Source organism: Elephantulus edwardii, unplaced genomic scaffold (assembly GCF_000299155.1).
Source record: "Elephantulus edwardii isolate Elephantulus edwardi_28Jun2011 unplaced genomic scaffold, EleEdw1.0 scaffold00002, whole genome shotgun sequence".
In the NCBI taxonomy this organism is placed as follows: Eukaryota; Metazoa; Chordata; class Mammalia; order Macroscelidea; family Macroscelididae; genus Elephantulus; species Elephantulus edwardii.
Genome location: NW_006399752.1, coordinates 38,461,998 through 38,482,469, shown reverse-complemented (window position 1 = coordinate 38,482,469; position 20,472 = coordinate 38,461,998). Strand labels below are relative to the sequence as shown.

Sequence of the window (20,472 nt, the reverse complement as noted above, 5' to 3'; positions counted from 1 at the left end):
TGCTGCCAATTGGTCCAGTGGTGAGAATCTTTGTCTTCTTGACATTGAGCCTCAATCCATATTGAAGGCTTCAGTCCTTGACCTTCTGCAGCAAGCACTTCACGTCCTCCTCAGTTTCAGCAAGCAAGGTTGTATCATCTGCATAGCTCAGATTGTTGATGAATTTATCTCCAATCCTGATGCCACATTCCTCCTCATAGAGCCCAGCCTCCCGGATAATCTGTTCTGCATATAGCTTGAAAAGGTATGGAGTTAGGACACATCCCTGGTGTACGTCCTTCCCAATTTTGAACCATGTAGTGTTTCCTTGCTCTGTTCTGATGACTGCCTCCTAGATGCATAGAATTAAAGTCCGGTAATACAGTCTATTGATACGAAGCTAACTCCTGGTCACTGACATACTGCCCAACCTACAGCCCTGCTGTCAAGGCCACTGGTTTGTTTCCTAACAACATCTTTTGGTCTGGCTCCATGTTTGTTAGTAATATGTTTGTGTTGCTAACTCACTGTTAACCAGTTCTGAGCACTATCTATGATCTCCGTTCTCATTTTGATGGGTAAGGATGGGGTACTCTGATCACCACAGTTACCCCCACAGCCCTTCTCCTCACCCCCTTGACAGTCACAACAATTTTTGGCTTAAACAAGTGTTTACATCATTATTGTGACAATATGGGTTTTCCCCTCACTGCTGAATCAAGTGACATATTTCCTTCTTACACAGTCTGTTTTCATTAATGATTCCCCCTGCCCCAGTTGATTACTTTCTTTTTTATTATTTCATTTGATTATTTTAATTTCATTTTCATACAGGGCTCTGACATTTGCCAGACACGCATCAGTACAATTTTTAATACCCACGGATTTTCAGGAGAACGAGCAAATCTGTCTTGGAAGAAGTACAGTCGAAGTGTTCCTTAGAAGTGAGGTTGGGGAGACTTCATCTCACATCCTTGGGGTGTGGGGTCACAAGGACAGAGTCCCCGGAGAAGGACATGGTGCTGAGGGAGGGGGAGTGTCCGCTGAAGAGAGGACAACCTTCAACAAGAAAGGCTGACATACAACCATGGGGAAAGACAGTGGCGGTAGTGAGGAGGGCAGGGGGTGGGCAGACTTTCATTATGTTGTGCGGGGCATGGCTCTGAGCTGGAACTGAGTCCAGAGCACCTACCAACAACAGATTTAAACAGAAGCATCAGATGACTAAGAGCCACCCCCACCGCCACCCCGTCCTGCCATCCTGCGACCCCTGAAGGCCTCTACCCCCCAGGTCCCTTCAGAATCGCCTTGTCTGCATTGAAGGCACTCCCTGTGGTGCATTCTCTGCTCCTTGTCAAGTCAGTGCTTGGGTTTTTCTTTAGTTTATTCCTTTGTGCTGTGGGAGCACTTTCAGTAAAGTCCTCTGAGGAAGGTAGATAAACAGCCCACCTTCTGAGACCAGCCAAGATTTTCTTACACCTGTGTGGTAGATTTGATTACTTGTTTGTGCTGGGAAATACTTCTCCTCCAATTCAATTCTTTTAAAAAAATTTTTTTGGTAGCATTCCTTCCAGTGACGGGATTGGGAAATGTAATGGCATTTTGACTTCTGATCTCTTATGAGTCCTTCTTTTCCCTATTAGGAAAGATCTTTACTTGGATCTTTTCTTTATCTCTAGAATCTTCTCAGGATGATGTTTCCCCCTGACCCCTTTCAGGGGCTTCAGTCTGAATTGTTCTGTCTTTCAGTTCTAGGAAAATTGTCCGTTGTTACTTGTGAAAACTTGACAACAAAGAAGACTGAGGAAAGGTGGATGCCCTTGAATTGTGGGGTTGGTGGAAAACATTGAGTGTACTATATAGACTTCCAGAAGAAGGAACACTCGGGAGGGAATGCTAAAAGAGTGGATAGATAACGGACACTGTATTAAATCAGATGAGGGGAAGACCTGTCCAAAAGGAATATATGATTAGGCGTTATATTTATGACAAAAATCTGGTCAAGGGGTGCCTTGAGCGGAAGGCTGGAGCTGGGGGTGTGGGAGGGAAGAAAATGTACAATAATGAAAAATATTAAACAACATTTTTTTTTAAAGAAGAATGAACACATCTATCTGCGGGAGGGGGGTGGGGCAGAATACAGCCAGAACTCCTTAGAAGCAAGGATGACGAAACTTCTCCTCACATTCTTGGACAAGTGACCAGGAAAGACCAGCCTCTGGGAAAAGACACCACCCTTGGTAAAGAACAGTGTCCATGAAAAGAGGGAGACCCTCCCCAAGACGGGCTGATCCGGTAACTGCAGAACAGGCTCAAACATGGCCTTGGCTGTGAGGACGGTACAGCTGGGCAGCGTTGTCCTTCACATTGAAATGAGTTGGAAATGATCCCCTGGCACCCAGCACCTTCTAGGGTAAGGTCATCTTATGCCGGGTGTTTCTGGTTTCTTGCTTTCTGATTCCTATTGGACAGATGTTGACTCTCCTAAATTGGTCCACAATTTCCTCATCTATTCTCTCCTGTTTTCAAAGTCCTGATCTTTCTGTCTTGTATTTTTGGTCATGCCCTGGACTCCCCTAGCTCCCTCTCTTCTGTGCTGAATGTCTCACCCGGGAAGGGTTCTATACTATATAACTTGGGAGAGGCTGGTTAGCACTAAGCCAAGTGAACTCACTCAGTCTCATAAGAACAAACACTACATAAGACCATTATTGTAAAAATGGAAGGATAAATAGTAAAATGTGGATACAAAGAAAAAAGAGGAGGGGGGTAGGAGGACAGAAGATGGGGTGGGGAACAATCGCTAGGATAATAGAGTAGGTGAGTGGAGGTGAGAATGGGGTTTGAAGGATTTGGGAAGGATCCAATGGAGACCTGAAAAGATAGCATAATTCTAGGCATCCATCAATGGTGATTGATTTTTTTTTTACCATAAGCAGAAATTTTAATCTTTATTTACAAATAAACTACCCTATCTATCAGGATTATTAAAAGAATGCGTTACTAATTGTGTTCTATTCACTGTATATGTTGTTATTGTTAGGTGCCATCAAGTTGAGTAAGACTCATAAGAATCCTATGAACAACAGATCTGAATCTTGTCTTATCCTGTGCCATTCTCATAATTTCTGAGATACTCAAACCCTTTTGAGCAGTCGCTGAAGAAATCCATCTGAGTCTAATGGTGATTGATTTTACAAAACTGTACACGAGTGATCATTTGAAACACCATGTGAATGGCGAGATGTGTGAAACGCAAGGTACATGAATGATACACAATGTCTATGAATTTTGTATGCAAACCAGTATAAAATAATAGTAAAGTGGGGGCAGGGAAGACATCATACTTGAAAAAAGAAATCATGTGGGGAAAGGTGGAGGGAAAGAGGAGAGGACTCAACAGGATGGAGTGACACGGTGACTGTCACTTGAGCATGTGGGAGATCCTGGGATGGTCCAGGGCAGGGCAGGCTTCAGATGCGTTGCTCACAGGGCCACGGTGGGTCATAGGTGATTCAATGGCACATCACAAGCATCACCTCCACATAGTGACCTGTGAACCTCAGACCTGAACGCCGCCCTATCCTGCGCCATCCTTGGGGTCTCAGCCATGCTCCAGTCCACTGTTGCTGTCACTGTTCCCGATCTGTCTTGTTGAGAGTTTTTATCTTTCCCTTATTTTTCCAGGCATGGTGTCTTTTTTCCCAGAGACCGGTGCCTCACATCAGGATACTTGATCATTTCTTTTTTCTTGGAGACGTTCAGCCATGGTCTCTACAGTGTGTTTGTACGCTGTTTTGCTTTGTAATGGCATCTTTACAAGATGTGTGAACCAGGACGCCCAGCGTCTCTGCTGGGACCATGATTGATTACACCCAGTGGCAATGTGTGGGCGGCCTAGCCTGCTGACAGGATCCCCAAGCTCACTTGCTCTAGGTCATTCCAGGCTAATGTGGCTTCTCCAGGTAGAACTTAGTTGATTAAACTAATTGGAACAGTGCCCTGGAGTGAGAATTGTGAAAAGATTGAACTTGAAGAGTCATCTTCTTTTTCAGGAGTTAATTTGGGGGAAAGTTAAGTTTCACTGACTCAGGTCTTGGGCTTGTTGAAGTCAGCCAAGCCAAGCAGGCACGTTGGTCCAGCTCCAGCAGCTTCTGTCCTCATCCTCACCCAGCTTCCTCCCAGCATCTTCTCCTCATCCTCGTCCTGCTTCTCCCCCTCACATCTTTGTCCAGCTTCCTCCCAGCACCTTCTCCCCCTCACATCTTCGTCCAGCTTCCTCCCAGCATCTGCCCTTGCTGGTCCTTCTGCTAGAAAAGTCTTTCCCTCCTTCCTGCATGGCCACTTGCTTCTCCTGACACAAGTCCGCCTTCCCGGAGCCCATCACCACCTCTCTGGCTGCAGAGCAGTGCTGTGTGCCCACCAGAACCCCATCACCATCAAATTGTATTCTATGTCTTTGTGACAGCCATCGGTACCTAAAATAAGCTTGCATATGCATACATGTAAACGTGTGTTCATGCATGTGGGTCCATGCACGCATGCAGACATGCAGATACGTGCATATGCATGTGTGTGGATACATTCGTGTATGTATGTGTGCAGGTGTGTACATGCAAGTGTGAATAGACATCTCTCCTGTGTGTGCATTGTGTGTGCATGTAGGATGCATGATATAGTGTAAGGAGCAAGGGTGGTATGGGAACGGCTATTCGTGACCCCTGAGACCCCCCACAAGGGGAGGCTGCTCCATCAACAGCGTCTGCAGCACAAAACCGATTTCCATGAGGTCAGACATGTCCCCCATACTCCCATTCCTATTTCTTCCCCCCCTTTTTTTATTATTAGTAATTTCAATGAAAATTTAGAGACTTTAGACTTCCATTCATTCATTGTTGCACCTTTCTCCCTGTCCACCCCTCCTCCCCCAGTTCCCTCTTCTCTTTGAAGAGTAAAAGAAAAATTCTTTCATTGTTTTACAATCCCTCCCCCCAGGTCCACTCCACTATGCAGCCTTCGTTCTGGACTCCTGTCATGACAATAATACTTAATCACATATCCCTTTTAAACAGTTTTCTCCCTCATCTGTTTCAATGCAGTATACATTATTAAACCCATCTTTCTCATTCTCTCCTCAACTCTGATGTCAGTCCTGTTTTACAACAGTGGCACCATGCCTATTTCTACTAATTCCAATACCATCCAGCTGCTCTGTCGTTATTGTTGTTAGGTGTTGTCAACTCAAGTACAACCCAGAGTGACCCTAAGAACAGATCTGAACCCCGTGTTGCAGACCAAGAGAAAAGTACTTTAATAATTAATAACCAGACAAAACACCAAGAATGTATAAGTAAACAAAGGGCATAAAAGCAGGGGGCAAGCAGTAAAACAACTGAAGCGTCACAAGCCATGCCTCTTTGTATTTATTGAGAATCATGGCAAGTAAATCATAAAGAGAATTCTCTCACAAGCTGAGTTTTTCTCTATTGTCAACCTGATTCTTAGCTCAGGAAGGAAGTATTTCACATGTATTAACTCTCCCTCTACAGGGGGACCCTAGCTGCCTCTTGTCTGCAGGAAACAGCTCATTTCCTGTGATCTGTTACAAGAGAAATCCCAACTTTTAATTTAGTGATTCCTTCAATTCCTGATTAAGCATATGGTTTATCATATAATATTTGTTATGATATTTGGCTTCCCACAACCATGTCCTATCCTGTGCCATCCTCACACTTCCTGACATGTTAGAACCCACTGCAGCACTCACCGTGTCAATCCACCTGGTTGAGGGTCTTCCTCTCTTTCTCTGACCCTCCATCTTTCCAACCATCGTGCCCCTTTCTAAGGAATAGCCCTTTCCTAGCAACATGCTCAAAGTATGTGAGGCAAAGATTTATTATCTTTGCCTCCAAAGAGCATTCTGGCTGCACCCTCTCCAAGACATATTTATTTGTTCTTTTGGCAGTCCATGGGATGTTCCGTGCTCTTCTCCAACATCACAGCTCAAATACATCAATTCTTCTGTCGTCCTTACTCATTGTCCAGCTGTCAGAGGCATCATAAGTGATTGGAAGGACCATGGCCTGAATTAGATGGACCTTAGCCTTCAAACGGGCATCATTACTCCTCAGTAATTTGGAGAGGTCCCTAACTGCAAATGCTGCCAATGCAATGCAGCTCCTGGTACCAAGAATGTTAACTGTGGATGCAAGTAAGATGAAGTTGACAGTTTTAATCTTTTCTCCATCTATCATGATGTTGCCTATCTGTCCAATGGTTAACAATATTTGTTTTCTTGACGTTGAGATGCAGCTCTTTCTGAGGGGTGTGTTCTTTGAACTTCTGCAGCAATGCTTCAAGTCCTCCTTACTTTCAGCAAGCAAGGTTGTGTCATCTACATAACGCAGGTTATTGATGAGTCTCCCTGTTATCCTGATGCTACATTCCTCTTCATAGAGTACAGCTTCTTGAATAATTTGCTCAGCATACAGACTGAATAGGTATGGACAAAGAATACAACCCTGATGCTCTCCCTTCCTAATTTTAAACTATGTAGTGTTTCCTTGCTCTGTTTGCACAGCAGCCTCCTGGTCTTATTATAGGTTTTACAGGAGCACAATTAAGTGCTCTGGGATTCCCATTCTTCTCAGTGTTAGCCATAAATGCCTTTGAATAGGCAATAAGGCACAAATAAATATTCTTCTGGTATTCTTTAATTTCAGCTAGGATCCATCTAACATCAGCAAAGATGTCACAGCATCTTTTAAATCCTGCCGAACTTCTGACAGTTTCCTATCTATGTACTCTTCCAGCCATTTTTAAAATAATCTTTAGCAGTAATTTGCTTGCATGTGATATTAATGATATTGTTAAATAGTTTTCATTCAGATTGATCACCATTCTTGGGAATGGGAACAAATACGGACCTCTCCCAATCTGTTGGCTAGGCTGCTATCCTCCAAATTTTCTGACAAATACTGGTGAGTGCATCCAGGGCTGTGCCTGTTACTTGAAACAAGTCAATTGCTATCCTATTGATTCCTGAGGCCTTATATTTTTGCCAATGTTTTCAATGCAGCTTTTACTTCTTCCTTTATTACCATTGGCTTCTGGTCATATGGTACTTCTGGAAAATTTTTAGCGACAGTTCTTTTTGGTACAGTGATTCTGTGTATTTTTCCTCCATTTTCTTTTGATGCTTTCTGGATCATTCAATATATTGCCATAACATCTTTCAATACTGTGGCCTGAGGCTTCAATTTGTTTTTAAGTTCTCTCATCTTAAGAAATGCAGAACAAGTTCATTATTACTTTTTATTCTCCAATTCCAGTTCTCTGCACATTCCATTATAATATCATGCTTTGTCTTCTCAAGCTACCCTTTGACATCTTCAGTTCAGCTCTTTTACTTTAGCATGTGTTCTCTTTATTAGGACTGCACAGCCCTTTCCTTCCTCTCCCAGAATGGCTACTGAGAGAATCCAATCACAGGAAACAGCAGCTGTGCTTTTTCTCTGTGACAAGGATGTGAAACTTCCCTCTCCCAGGAATAGAGACCCCAGCCCACTTCTCTATCTTGAAGGAAGCATCTGTAATGATCCCCTTACCCAAGTTCCTTGTAAGAGAAGATAAAATCCCTCTCTAACTCTTAGTGGGGGCTGGTCTTCTGCTTGAGAGCCAGCCGGGCATTTTCTCCTCAATAAACTGTCTTTCTTGTCCTGAACTGGGTTCTGTGCTTTTTCAGAGACCTTACACACCCTTTATTTTGGCTTCTTGATGCTCTAGTGTAATTTTCCGAGGCTCCTCTGACATTCATTTTAGTTTTTTTCTTTATCCTCTGTCTTTGTAATGACCTTTTGCTCTATTCATGGATGATATCCTTTATATCGTCCCACAACTCATCAGATCTTTGATCACTGAGTTCAATGTTTCAAACCTTGCTAGGAGCCGTTTGTTCCACCTAGCTGAAGCCATTTTGTAATTCTCTAAGAACATGTTTGGACATGTTGCCCCTCCCTGGGAGGATAGGTTTTGGTTTACCCCACCCTGGGAGGATAGGTTTCAGTTTAATGGGACTGCCTTCTAAGTTTCTGTTCACCAGATAACTTTCCACTTATTAGAAATGACATGTTAGTCTCCCCCATTGCGTACTTCCCCCCCCCCCCATTATGTTCCTATATATAAACAGTGAATGTTTTCAATAAAAGGAAGACTTGATCGGAGATTCTCAACTTGTCTTCCTGCTTTTGTGCCTCCTCCCCCCCCCAGTCTCTTTCTTCCCCTCCTAGGGTCACCGATGAATGCCCCCTTGGGCCGGGGCAAAACCTATTCTTGATGATCTTAAAATTCAGATGGAATAGATTCAAGATCATATCATGGTTCACATGGTCTTCTTTTCATTTTCTTTGGCCTCAGTTTGAACTTGCACATGAGTAATTAATTGATGCTCTGACCCACAGCCTGTTCCTGGCCTAGTTCTGACTGCCGATATAAAGCTTCTCCAATGATTCTTTCCACAGATGTAGTCAATCTAATTCCAGTGCAGCTCATCAAGTGAAGTCCATGCATAAAATTACTGTGTCTTAAAAGATATTTTAAATGAATACATTATTGAAAATACAAAATCTGATCAATCTATTTCCAGCCTCATTTCTGTCCCCATGCTCATATTTTCCAATCACTATTCCTTCTTCACTGTTTCCCACTTTTGCATTCCCATCACCAATTATCATTAGTGCATGTTGATTGCATATTTGGTCCATTTTAGGCTGTAAGATTTAGTAAAAATTATAGATTTCTTCCTCTTTGGTTCTAGACGTAGGAGCATCTATTTTAGTCTAATTAACAGGTTTTCCTTGTATGCATATGGATAATATCCTATCACAACATTGTATTTCAGGATACAACTTGAAATTGACTTTTTGACTATGAATGCAACACCATTCTCCTTCTGTTTTTCACTCCCAGTATAGTTTGCCATGTGATTATCTAATTCAGAATGGCCAAAGCGAGTCCTCCTCATTTCACTAAAGCCTAGAATGTCAATGTTCATGCATTTCATTTTTCACAATTACTAGTTTTCCAGCATTCAATCTACATATGTTCCTTGTTCCCGTTTTTAAACAGTACTTGCTGTTAGGGACCTCTCCAAAGTACTGAAAAGCAATAGTGTCACTCTGGAGACTAAGGTGTGTCAGATACAGGCCATGGTCTTTTCAATCACTTATTATGCATCAGAGAGTTGGACAATGACTAGGGAGGATAGAAGGAGTATTGATGCCTTTGAGCTGTGGTGCTGGAGATGAGTATTGAATATACCATGGACTGCCAAGAAAACAAATAGGTTCATCCTGGAGAGGGTTAAACCAGGCTGCTCCTTGGAGGCAAGGATTCTGAGGCTTCGTCTGACATACTTTGGACATGTGAGGAGAGACAGGTCCTTGGAGAGGAACATCATGCTTGGGAGGGTGGAGGGACAGCACAGGAGGGGAAGGCCCTCTATGAGGTGGATTGATTCAGTGACTGGGGTAATAGGGATGGGTGTATCGGAGACAGTGTGATTGGCACAGGACAGAGCAGAGTTTAGGGCTGTTGTACATAGGGTCGCTATGAGTTGCAAGTGACTCGATGGCATGTAGCAACAACAACTTGCAATTATTTTTCCTCATTTCGACCAATTTCCAATCTAGGTTCTACCACTGTTACTATCACTATCTGCATTCCTCTACTGCCCTGTTGTTGTTGTTATGTGCCGTCGAGTCGTTTGCGACTCATAGCGACCCTGTGTACAACAGCCCTAAACCCTGCTCTATCCTGTGCCAATCTCATTGCCTCTGACACACCCATCCCGATTACCCCAGTCACTGAATCAATCCTCCTCATAGAGGGTCTTCCCCTCCTGTGCTGTCCCTCCACTCTGCCCAGCATGATGTCCCTCTCCAAAGACCTGTCTCTCCTTACAACATGTCCAAAGCAGGATGGAAATCTGTGACTGTAGTAACCCAGATCACACAGAAGCATGCTCGCCATTATGGGGTTTTTAGGGATGTTAACATTCAGATTGACAGCAGGATGCAAGCCCTCTGTCCAGACAGCTTCTCAAGCTAAGTTGGTGCTTTGACCTTCAGCCTCAATGCTTAGATCACTTTACAAAGTGCCCTTTGTCCTGCCAGTTGTGGTGTCTTCCTTCAGCCCTCCAGCAAGCCTGGGTGAAGGCCGTGGTTCTGGCTCTGATGTGGGGGTGGAGCAGCCTCAGGGTCAGTCTCTTGGGTCTCTGGTTCTCTGTGGCAGTGGCAGCAGCAGCGGCTGCTCCTCTGGGCCTTAACCTGAGTGGCACAGGCTCTGTGACCCTGAAGAATGCACCACATTCCTGCTGCTCCTTTGCTGGCAGTGAGATTCCCAAAATCTGCCCCTGAATCTGCTCAGTTTCATGGCCAGACGAGCCAATCCTCTTGTGGATAGGTTAAGATTAACACGTCCTATTTGTATCATCCAGCCTATCTGTGTGGTAAAATCAATGGTAATGGACAGGAAAGCCATTTTGAACAATAAGCCCTTGACACCACAGGCATGGCACATGGACACACAGTGTGAATGTGTGTACACAGTGTGTACTCATCAATGACCTCTGTTATGCAGATGAAACACCTTGTTGAAAGTGAGGAGGACTTGAAGCACTTACTGCAGAAGATCAAAGAATATAACCTTAATATGGACTGCATCTCAATATCAAGAAAACAAAAATTCCCATCACTGAACCAATAGTCAACATTGTAATAGCTGGAGAAAAGATTGTCAACAGTTTCATCTTACTTGGATCCACAATTGACACCTTTGGGACAAGCGGTCATGAAATCAGGAGATGTACTTGCACTGCAGGTAGGGACCTCTTCAAATTAGTGAGGAGTATTGATGTCACTTTGAGGACTAAGGTGCATCTGATTCAGGCCTTGTTCTTTCCAGTGACTTGTTATGCATCTGAGAACTGGACTTCAAATAAGCATGACAGAAAAGAATTGACACCTTTGAGCTCTGGTGTGGAAAAGAGTACTGAACATCCCATGGATATTCAAAAGAAGAGACAAATGTCTTGGAGAGGGTGCAGCCAGAGTGCTCTTTGGAGGCGAAGATGATGAGGCTTCACCTCAGATGCTTTGGGCATGTTGGTAGTAGGGGCTGCTCATTGGAGAGGGACAAGCTGACACAATGTGTGGAGAGTTGCACTGCTAACCCCAGAGGGGCTTTTTCTCTGGTGGTTCAAACCCGTGAGCTTCTCAGCCGGAGAAAGATGGCCTGTCTCCTCTTGTCTGATTTACAGTCCCTGAAAACTCACTGGACGGTAAGCCATGAGTCTGTTCTGACTTGACAGCAATGAGTTTGAGTTTTTTAGTTAAAAAAAATATTTATTGACTTGAAACTCCACCTCACATACTTTGGGCATGTTGCCAAGAGGGACCAGTCCTTCGAGAAGGACATCATGCTTGGAAGGGTGGAGGTACAGCACAGGCGAGGAAGACCTGGATGAGATGAACTGATACAGTAATTAGGTTAGTGTGGGTAGCAGTGTTGGAGATGCTGAGGTTGGCTCAGGGTAGGGCAGCGTTCAGAGCGATTATTCATAGGGTCGCTATGGGTGGTAGTGGATGATACATTACAACAAAAATTAACAGGTGGTTACTTAACTTTTATTTTGTTTTAAATGCTAAGTTAATAACATGCTTTCAATTTTTACTCCACACAGTAAAGTTACTTGCTGTACAACTGAATCAAGCCGGCATTTTATACGGCTTTGAAATGCTCTTTCTGGAATGCTTTTGTTCTGTGAGAGACAGGAATTCCTAGTTCAAACCCACCAGCAGCTCTGCGGACAAAACATGTTATCAGTCTGTATATGTAAGAGTTACAACACTGTCAACCCTGTGGGGCGGTTCTACTCTGTCTTTCAAGGTCATTGTGCATCTGAAAGGAATTAGAAGGCAACGAAAGAAATGTATTTTTTTGTTTCCAAATCACAGAATGTGTCACACCACAGAGAGGCCAGCAGATGGCACTGTCTGCACGGGAATGCGCTCCTCTATGTGTGACTGGACTGGAGCTCCCAGGTCAGCATGGTGTTTTGGTGAAGCAGCTCTGAGCCCCACTATGACCCTTCCCTCAAGAATCCTCGGTGGGAAGAAGCCTCTTAGGCAGCTCTGTACGTGTCCCCACAGACCTCACGGCCTCCCACTGAGGGGGACCTCGGCTCTCTCCTGGTATCTCTGGGGTATTAAGGGGAATATGTTTTGGTACAAAGACCCAAGATGTTCCCAGGATGTTTCAAGTCTTATCCTTCCCCTTGAAAAGGCAGAATCCAGTGGTTCTAAGGCTGAGAGAGGAGGGAACGTGGAGACAGGAGGCAGGATCAGGACCCCGGCTCCCACACGCCGACAGGCTGCTGGAGGTCCCTGAGCCGCAATGTCTTCATCTGTGAAATGGGCGTGAAGGCAGCAGTTCTCATCAAGGAAGAAATGACAGGCGGACACAAGATGACCATGTTCATTTGCTCATTATCAAGGCAAAGGCGGGTCTCCCACTTGCCCTTCATTCCATCATTGATTCAGCAGGCACAGACCAGCACTGTGTGAGCAATGAAGGCCCGTGTGTACGTCCGTGTTCAACCTTTGTAAAGTATTTTGAAATTGAGCCTCAGGCTCAGACTTTGGGCATGTCTATTCCTTGGAGGACATGATGCTGGGGAGGGTGGAGCGTTGGCAAAGGAGAGGAAGACCCTCAACCAGGTGGATTGACACGGTGACTGCTGCAATGGGCTCTTGTGTGTCAGGAAGTGTGAAGATGGCACAGGACAGGACAGTTTAAGTCTTTTGTTCATAGGGTCACTATGAGTCATACTTGATTCGACGGCACCTAATAACAACAACAATGGACACTTTTCTATGGCATAAAAAACATTATTATTACTGTGTTGTGTTAAAGATGACTTCATGTAGCTAGGAGAGTTTCTTTAATGTTTATTACGTGTATCAAACTCATTGCCCTCAAATTGGAACTGACTCATAACTGGCCTTCACTGGGTTTCCAAGTCTTTAAATCACATGGGAGGGGAGTGCTTCTCTTTCTCCTGCAGAGCTTCTGGTGGATTCAAACCCACCAGTGAGGCTTGGCCTTCGGGTCAGCAACTCCCTAGCAAATAGGCCCCCATTTCACAATGTCAGCTGTCACTATGGATTGCATCTTAGAGTCAAGAAAACAAAAATGCTCACCACAGGACTGATAGGCAACATCATGAGAGATGGAGAAAAAATTGAACTTGTCAACAACTTCCTTTTATTTGGATTCACAATCAACACCCTTGGTATCAGCAGTCAGGAGATCAGATGTGTTACACTGAGAAAGTCTGCAGTAAGAGACCTCTCCAAATTATAATACTCTTATAAAACAGGACTGACATTGGGGGTGGGGGGAAACTAAGAAAAGAGGGGGTGAATAATGAACACTGCTTTAGAACAGATGTTGAGTCGCCTGCGACTCATAGCGACCCTATGTACAATAGCCCTAAACCCTGCTCTCTCCTGTGCCAATCTTATTGTCTCTAACACACCTACCCTCATTACCCCAGTCACTGAATCAATCCATCTCATCAAGGTCTTCTATGGGAAGCCAAATGTTATACTAAGTATTTGTAATAAATTGAATGCTACTTCAGATTGTGAGGGAGACTGGTACAAGCTGGAATTCACCCTGAAGCACTAAGGAAATCCTTTAATGTTTACAGGGATAGACACTAAGGCAGTTCTTAAGCATTTACAGGATTCTTGCATTGTATTTGCTGACCCCTCCCTCCTGAGTCAAGCAGAAGGTTTTCAATAGAAAGAGCTTAGCTTCATTTGCATTGAATTCTCTTTGTGATTTGTTTCTTGGCAATTTTCAACAAAGACATTCTTCTGGTACTCCTTGCTTTCAGCCAAGATCCATCTAACATCAGCTACAATATCCCTAGTACTACGCCCCTTCTAAGCTTAGCCTGAACTTCTGGCAGTTCTCTGTTGATATGCTTTTCCAGTTGTTTTTGGATAATCTGCTTGCATGATGAGGGAAAGAATTGTTTAAAAGGAATATATGATTAGGCATGACAACAGTCCAGAATAAGAGGTACATAGCAAAGTGGACTGGGGAAGGGAATTGTACAACAATGAATGAATTTTTTAAAGAGATGCATGAACTGGGGGAGGGTAGGAAGGAAAACGTGCAACAATGAATGAATAGAAATCCAAGTTTTCTGTAAACTTTCATTAAAATCACAATAAAAAATTATTTTAAAAAAGAAGAAAAGAATTCTTGAGGAGTAAAAACTGTCAGTTCTGAGGACTAAGGTGAGTCTGATTCAGGCCGTGGTCTTTCCCATCTGGATAGTGGATAAGGATGACAGAAAATTGATGCCTTTGAGTTGTGTTGGAGAAGAACACGGAACATTTTATGGACTTTCAAAAGAATACAGAAATATGTCTTGGAGAAAGTACAACCAGAGTGTTCTTTGAGGCAAAGGTAATAAAGCTTCATGCCACATACTTTGGTTATGTTGCTAAAATAGTCTATTTTTTAGAGAAAGAGACATCATTCTTGGAAAGGTGCAGAGTTGGCGACATAGAGGAAGACCTCAACCAGATGTATTGACCCAGTGACGGCAGCAATGGGTTCAAGTGCGTCAGAGACGGTGAGGATGTCACAGGACGGGACAGGGTCCCCATCTGTTGTTCACAGGGTCACTTACGGGTCATACTCAACTTCAGGGCAACTACCAAAATTAAGTGTTATGACAAACATTTGACTAAGTGATGTTAAATACAAATCTTATTGAACTATTTCAAGTTCTGTGCAAATTTGGCTTAAACCCAGACCTAATTAGGAACAGAACTGAAACTCAGGCTCGTTGTTGGCTGAGTCAGAATTGACTCAGAGCTGACCCACCAGGGGGTTTTCAGAGGCTGTAAATCACATAGGAGGAGATCACCCATCTTTCTTCTGCAAAGCGGCTGGTAGATTTGAACCTCCTGCCTTTGAGTTGGGGGCACACCTCCTGACCCACTAGGCCACCAGGGCTAGCTGTAATCTAGGGAATAGGTAATATGGTGTCCACTCATCCTCCAAGTAAATCATGTAGCATCCGATTTCACAGAACATATCTGGATTCCTGGCTATGCTCACTTGACATGTGCTGTGCCTCACATGTACCATGGGTGCTGAGGACACAGCGGGGGCAGAGGCTACTCCTGTATGAGCCAGAGAATAAGAAAACGTCCTACACTGTCAGACTGATGACGATCACTTGATAGAGAGATGGCAATGGGGGTTACCTCTGTGTTTCAGGGTTCTGTGGTTCTTACATCCCAGGCTGACTGCTCCTGATACCAGTAACACCCTCTGTATTCAGCGTTCACTGAACAATGCTTGTAGACATAGCTGGCTCACTTAGCCCTTTGTGGAGGTAATGAGGGGCCGTGGGTCCTGGTGGTAAGGGGTGTTCAGGTGATGTCCCATGGTTTATAAATCCCCCCGTTTATAAAGGCACCCTGTGTACAAGGGAAGGTAGACACTTGGTGGACTTCTTTGACATCAAAGTTAGTCTTGCATGTTTTCATGAATGTTCACCTCAATCAGTGGAAATCACCCTTTCACCAATAGGATGAAGTCCATCTTTCTTCATTGTTTTCTAAGGCCTCTTCCAACCCGCAGGCTAATGTTTCTCATTGTGCTCATTTTCAAGACGTTGACTTTAGCCATACAGACAAAATTGCCTAAAAATTGCAAAATTGTTTCATCAAAATGCCCAACTGTTCCTTCTTGTGTACTCTTTCCTCTCCCTGGTGGATCATTCCTTGCACTGTCCTACTGGTAAACTCCTTGTTAAATGTCATCGAGTCATTTCCAACTCCCATATATCCTGCTATCTTACGTATGTATGTTGTTGAGTACTGTTGAGTCAGAAACAGACTTAGAGCGGGTTTTCAGAAGCTGTAAATGGCATGGGAGGAGATTGCTCCCTTGCAGCAGCTGGTGGGTTTGAACCATGTGCCTTGAGGACTGCAGCACAGCTTCTTACCACTAGGTCATTCATGTCCAATCTCACACCATTCTTATAACTGTTTTATTTTTAAGCCAACTGTCACAGGCACTGTGTCACTCCATCTCGCTAAGGGTGACCTTTACTAAGCAGATGTGCCTCTCCAGGGCTTAGTCCCACAGGAAAACTTGTCCAAAGATGTAAAAGAAAGTCTCACTACCCTTATTTCTAGGGCTGTACTTTCTCAAAGATGTAATCGTCCTTCAGAAAGTTCATAGTACAAAGTCTTGGGTCAGGGTACAATAGTCCTTATGGGGACATCTTTGCTTTTTAAGCAGCTAAAGAGATCTTTTGCAACAGATTTGACCAGCACAGAATGTCATTTTCTTGACCACTTTAATCTTCGTAATCTTCATCTCCTCCATTTATTATGATGTGGCTTATTGGCCCAGTTGTGAAGGGTTTTATTTTCTTTAGTTTGAGATGTAATCTATACTACAGTTTTTGCTCTTCAATAGCAAGTGTTTTACATATTCTTTGTTTTCAGTAAACAAGGCTGTACTATTTATATTTTGGAGGTTCTTAATGACTCTTCCTTCAATTCTGATGCCATATTATTATTCTTCATGCAGTTCAATTTCTTGGAATTTTACAACACACAGATTAAGGAAAGGGATACAGTCTTGGCACACACTGCTGCAGATTAGAAAATGCACAGTAATCTGGGGTCTGCCACACCCCTCTCCCAAGCAAACAAATTGCCTGAAGATTCACTGTCTGAGCCATGTCAAAGGAAAAAGGACTGAGTGCAGAAGAAAAGAGGATGCGCTTGATGGAAATAGTTTTTGAGACGAAAGATGTATTTCAGCTAAAGGATATGGAGAAGATTGTTCCGAAGAGAAAGGCATTACCACAATGTCAGTAAACGAAGTCCTTCAGAGTTTGGTGGGTGATGATGGTATGGTTGACTGTGAGAGGATTGGAACATCAAATTATTACTGGGCTTTTCCAAGGAAAGTTCTTTGTGCACGGAAATGTAAATTAGAGATTCTGGCGTCTCAGTTGTCTGAAGGAAGCCAAAAGCATGAAAACCTACAAAAAAGTGTCGAGAAAGCAGAAATTGGTTGGCATGAGACGGAAGAATGAACCAAGCTAGCAAAGGAGCTTTCTTCCCTTTGGTACCAACAGGAACAGCTCAAGGCAGAAAGTAGGAAAATATAAAGAATGTGCCTCACAAGTTGTGGAAGAAACATATCAAGCAAATAAAGCAGCCAAAGAAGCTGCAAACAGATGGATTGATAACGTATTTGCAATCAAGTCTTGGGCAGAAAGAAAATTTGGATTTGAAAAAAATAAAATTGATAAAAACTTTGGAATACCAGAAGACTTTGACTACCTAGACTAAAATGTTAAATATTAGTGTATGCTCTATGTGTTTGTGAACATGTAAATTTTTTTTATTGTATTATTTTTACGTGTACCGTCAAATCAGATCTGACTGGTACAGGAGGAGATTGCCCCCTCCTTCTCCAGCAGAGCATCTGGTGGATTTGAACTGCATACCTCTGGGATTGCAGTGCAGTGTCTTGCCACTAGGCCACCAGAGCTCCCTGAACATGTAAATTTTTATATTATTAAAATAAATACACCGTGAAGTCATTTCCCTGTAACTTTATGTATCATTTAATTGAAATAAAGTACAAACTGGGGGACAGAAGATGCCCAGTGATCCCTTGTGTTTTGATGACTGCCTCTTAAGTCTATGCTTAAATTCTATATGAGCACAGTTAAATGTCCTGGAACTCTCATTCTTCACAATGGTATTCATAATTTGTTATGTTTCACACAGAATGATGCCTTTGCATAGTCAACAAAACACCTGTAAACATCTTTCTGGGATCCTGTTTTTAGATAAGGTCTAGCTGGCATCAGCAGTGGCATCCTTCAGTCCTCGTTCTCTTCCACAACTTGCTTAAATTTCTAGCAGTTTCCTGTTGGGCTGTTACTGCTGCTTTGACATTTTCCTCTGCAATATTTTGCTTGTGCGTGATATTAATGATCTTGTTCGATAATTTTCTTTCTTTTGGATGGTTTCTTTGGCATGCATACAAATATGGATTGTTTCCAATCGGTTGGCCAGGAAGCTTCTTCTAGGTTTCTTGGCATCGATGACTCTGAGAGCTCCCAGCGTAGCTCCTGTTTCCTGGGACACCTCAGTGGTTATCCCGTCAGTTCTTATAAACTCATTTATCATGAGGGCAGCTTGGACTTCTTCCTCTAATCCCATCAGTGCTGGATTATCTGCTATCTCCTGAAATGTCTAAACATCAGCCAGTCCTTTTAAGTACAGTGACCCAGCGACCCAGCGTATGCCTTCTTTCTTCATTTGATGCTTCCCGTGGTGGTCAACATTTTGTTCAGACACTCCTACGATAGTGAAACTTGAGGCTTGAGCTTTTTCTTCAGTTCTTTCAGCTCGAGAAATCCCAAGTGTGTTCTTCCATTTTGGTTCTGAAACTCCAGGTAGCTACATCTCGTTCTAATACTTTCCTTTCCCAAGCGGTTGTTTAAAATCTCCTCTTTAGCTCTTTGATTTCATTACTTCTATTCCCTTCAGTTACTTTGTGTTCAAGAGTAAGTTCCACAGCCTATTTTTCTTTTTTAAATTTTATTTTATTTTTTTTACAGCATATTCTTCCCATTTAATTTTTTTCCTCATTCATTCATTGTTGCACATTTTCCTTCCTGCCCACCCCTCCCCCCAGTTTGCTTTTCTCTTTGAAAAGAAAAAAAAATTCTTTCATTATTATACAATCCTCTGCCCCAACCAAGTTCACAGTCCACTTTACGATGCATTTCTTTTTCTGGAATCTTGCCATGAAAATAATGTTGTTTGTTGTTAAGTGCAGTTGAGTCGCAGGCGACTCACAGTGACCCTATGAACGAAAGTCCTGGACACCTCCTGTACAATTTTCATAGGGTTTCAAGAGACAAGCTGTTGTGGAAGTGAATGCCACTTCTGCTTCCAAGCTTGTTTTTTTGGGGGAGTGCCACCAAACATTGTCCACCATAATACCTAATCATATATTCCTTTTAAGCAGTTCTCCCAATACGTAACTTATCCCCTCTTTTCTTTGGTTTCCCCCAACCCAATTGTCAGTCTTATTTTACAACAATGGCATTATGCAGCATTTGTCCTTTTGTGACTGAGATACTTCACTCAGCATAATGTCCTCCAGGGTCACCCATTTTGTATAATATTTCATGAGTTCCTTGTTTTTCAAAGCAGCATAGTATTCCATTGTGTGAAATACCACAGCTTCTCTATCCATTCGTTTGTTGATGGACACTAGGGTTGTTTCCAACTCTTTGCTATTGTGAACATGGTGATAAACATGGGTGTGCGTCCACATCCTATATTAACATCTACTTTTTTAAGTAAAATTTTTATTTTATACTGGTTTACTTATAAAGTTCATATATACTGTTTTTCACACCTGATCTTTCCCGTTTCCTTTACCCACCCATCCCTCTATCCATCAAATTGTGCGACCGTATGATTACCCCCCGCTGCCTATCCTCACCTCCTACCCTTTCCCCTTCGATCTTCACACATGTTTTACTAGTTATCTTTCTATTTCTACAGTATTTGTCCTTACAGAACTAGGTTGGTTCACTTAGCATAATGCTCTCCAGTGCCTCCCAAGTTTGAGAGTGATTTTCAAAATCATTGCTCCTGTATGCCAAGTAGTATTTCATCGTGTGAATGTACCATACTTTCTTAATCCATTCACTTGTGGTTGGACATTTTGAGCTGTTTCCATGTTCTTGTGATGGTGAATAAATAATGCTGCTATGAACATTGGTGTTCAAGTCTCCTTTTGTGCCTCAGTCCTAATTTTCTCAAAATATATTCCAAGCACTGGAATAGCTGGGTCATATGGAATTTCTGTGTTCAGCTTTTTGAGGAAACACCAAACTGCCTTCCATTTTACTATCCCACCAATAGTGCATAAGAGTTCCTATCTCTCCACATCCTCTCCAACATTGATTATTTGCTGTCCTATTCAACTTTGCCACTATTCCTGGGGTGAGATGGTATCTCAATGTGGTTTTGATTTGCATCTCTCTTCTTGTCAATGATTTTGAGCATTTCTTCATGCGTCTTTTAACATCTTTTTTGTTCTTTTAAAAAAATAGTCCTTGTGTTTTTAATGACCTCATCCACAACTCCTCTAGTCTTCAATTATTAGTGTTTAATGCATCACATTTATTATTGAGCTAGTCTTTAGATTTAGGTGAGATATAGTCTAGGCCATACTTTCTTTTTTTTTAAATTTTTTTTTATTATTATTAAATTTTATTAGTTTCAATGAACATTCACAGGGATTTTGGGTTTTCATTCCTTCATTGCCGCACCATTCTCTCCACCCTCC

The 20,472-nt window shown here is 42.8% G+C and overlaps 1 pseudogene; it reads left to right on the top strand.

The window, feature by feature from the left end:
* The first annotated feature begins 16,820 nt into the window (after positions 1-16,820).
* On the top strand, positions 16,821-17,441 carry LOC102861647 (annotated as a pseudogene).
* Positions 17,442-20,472: the final 3,031 nt, after the last annotated feature.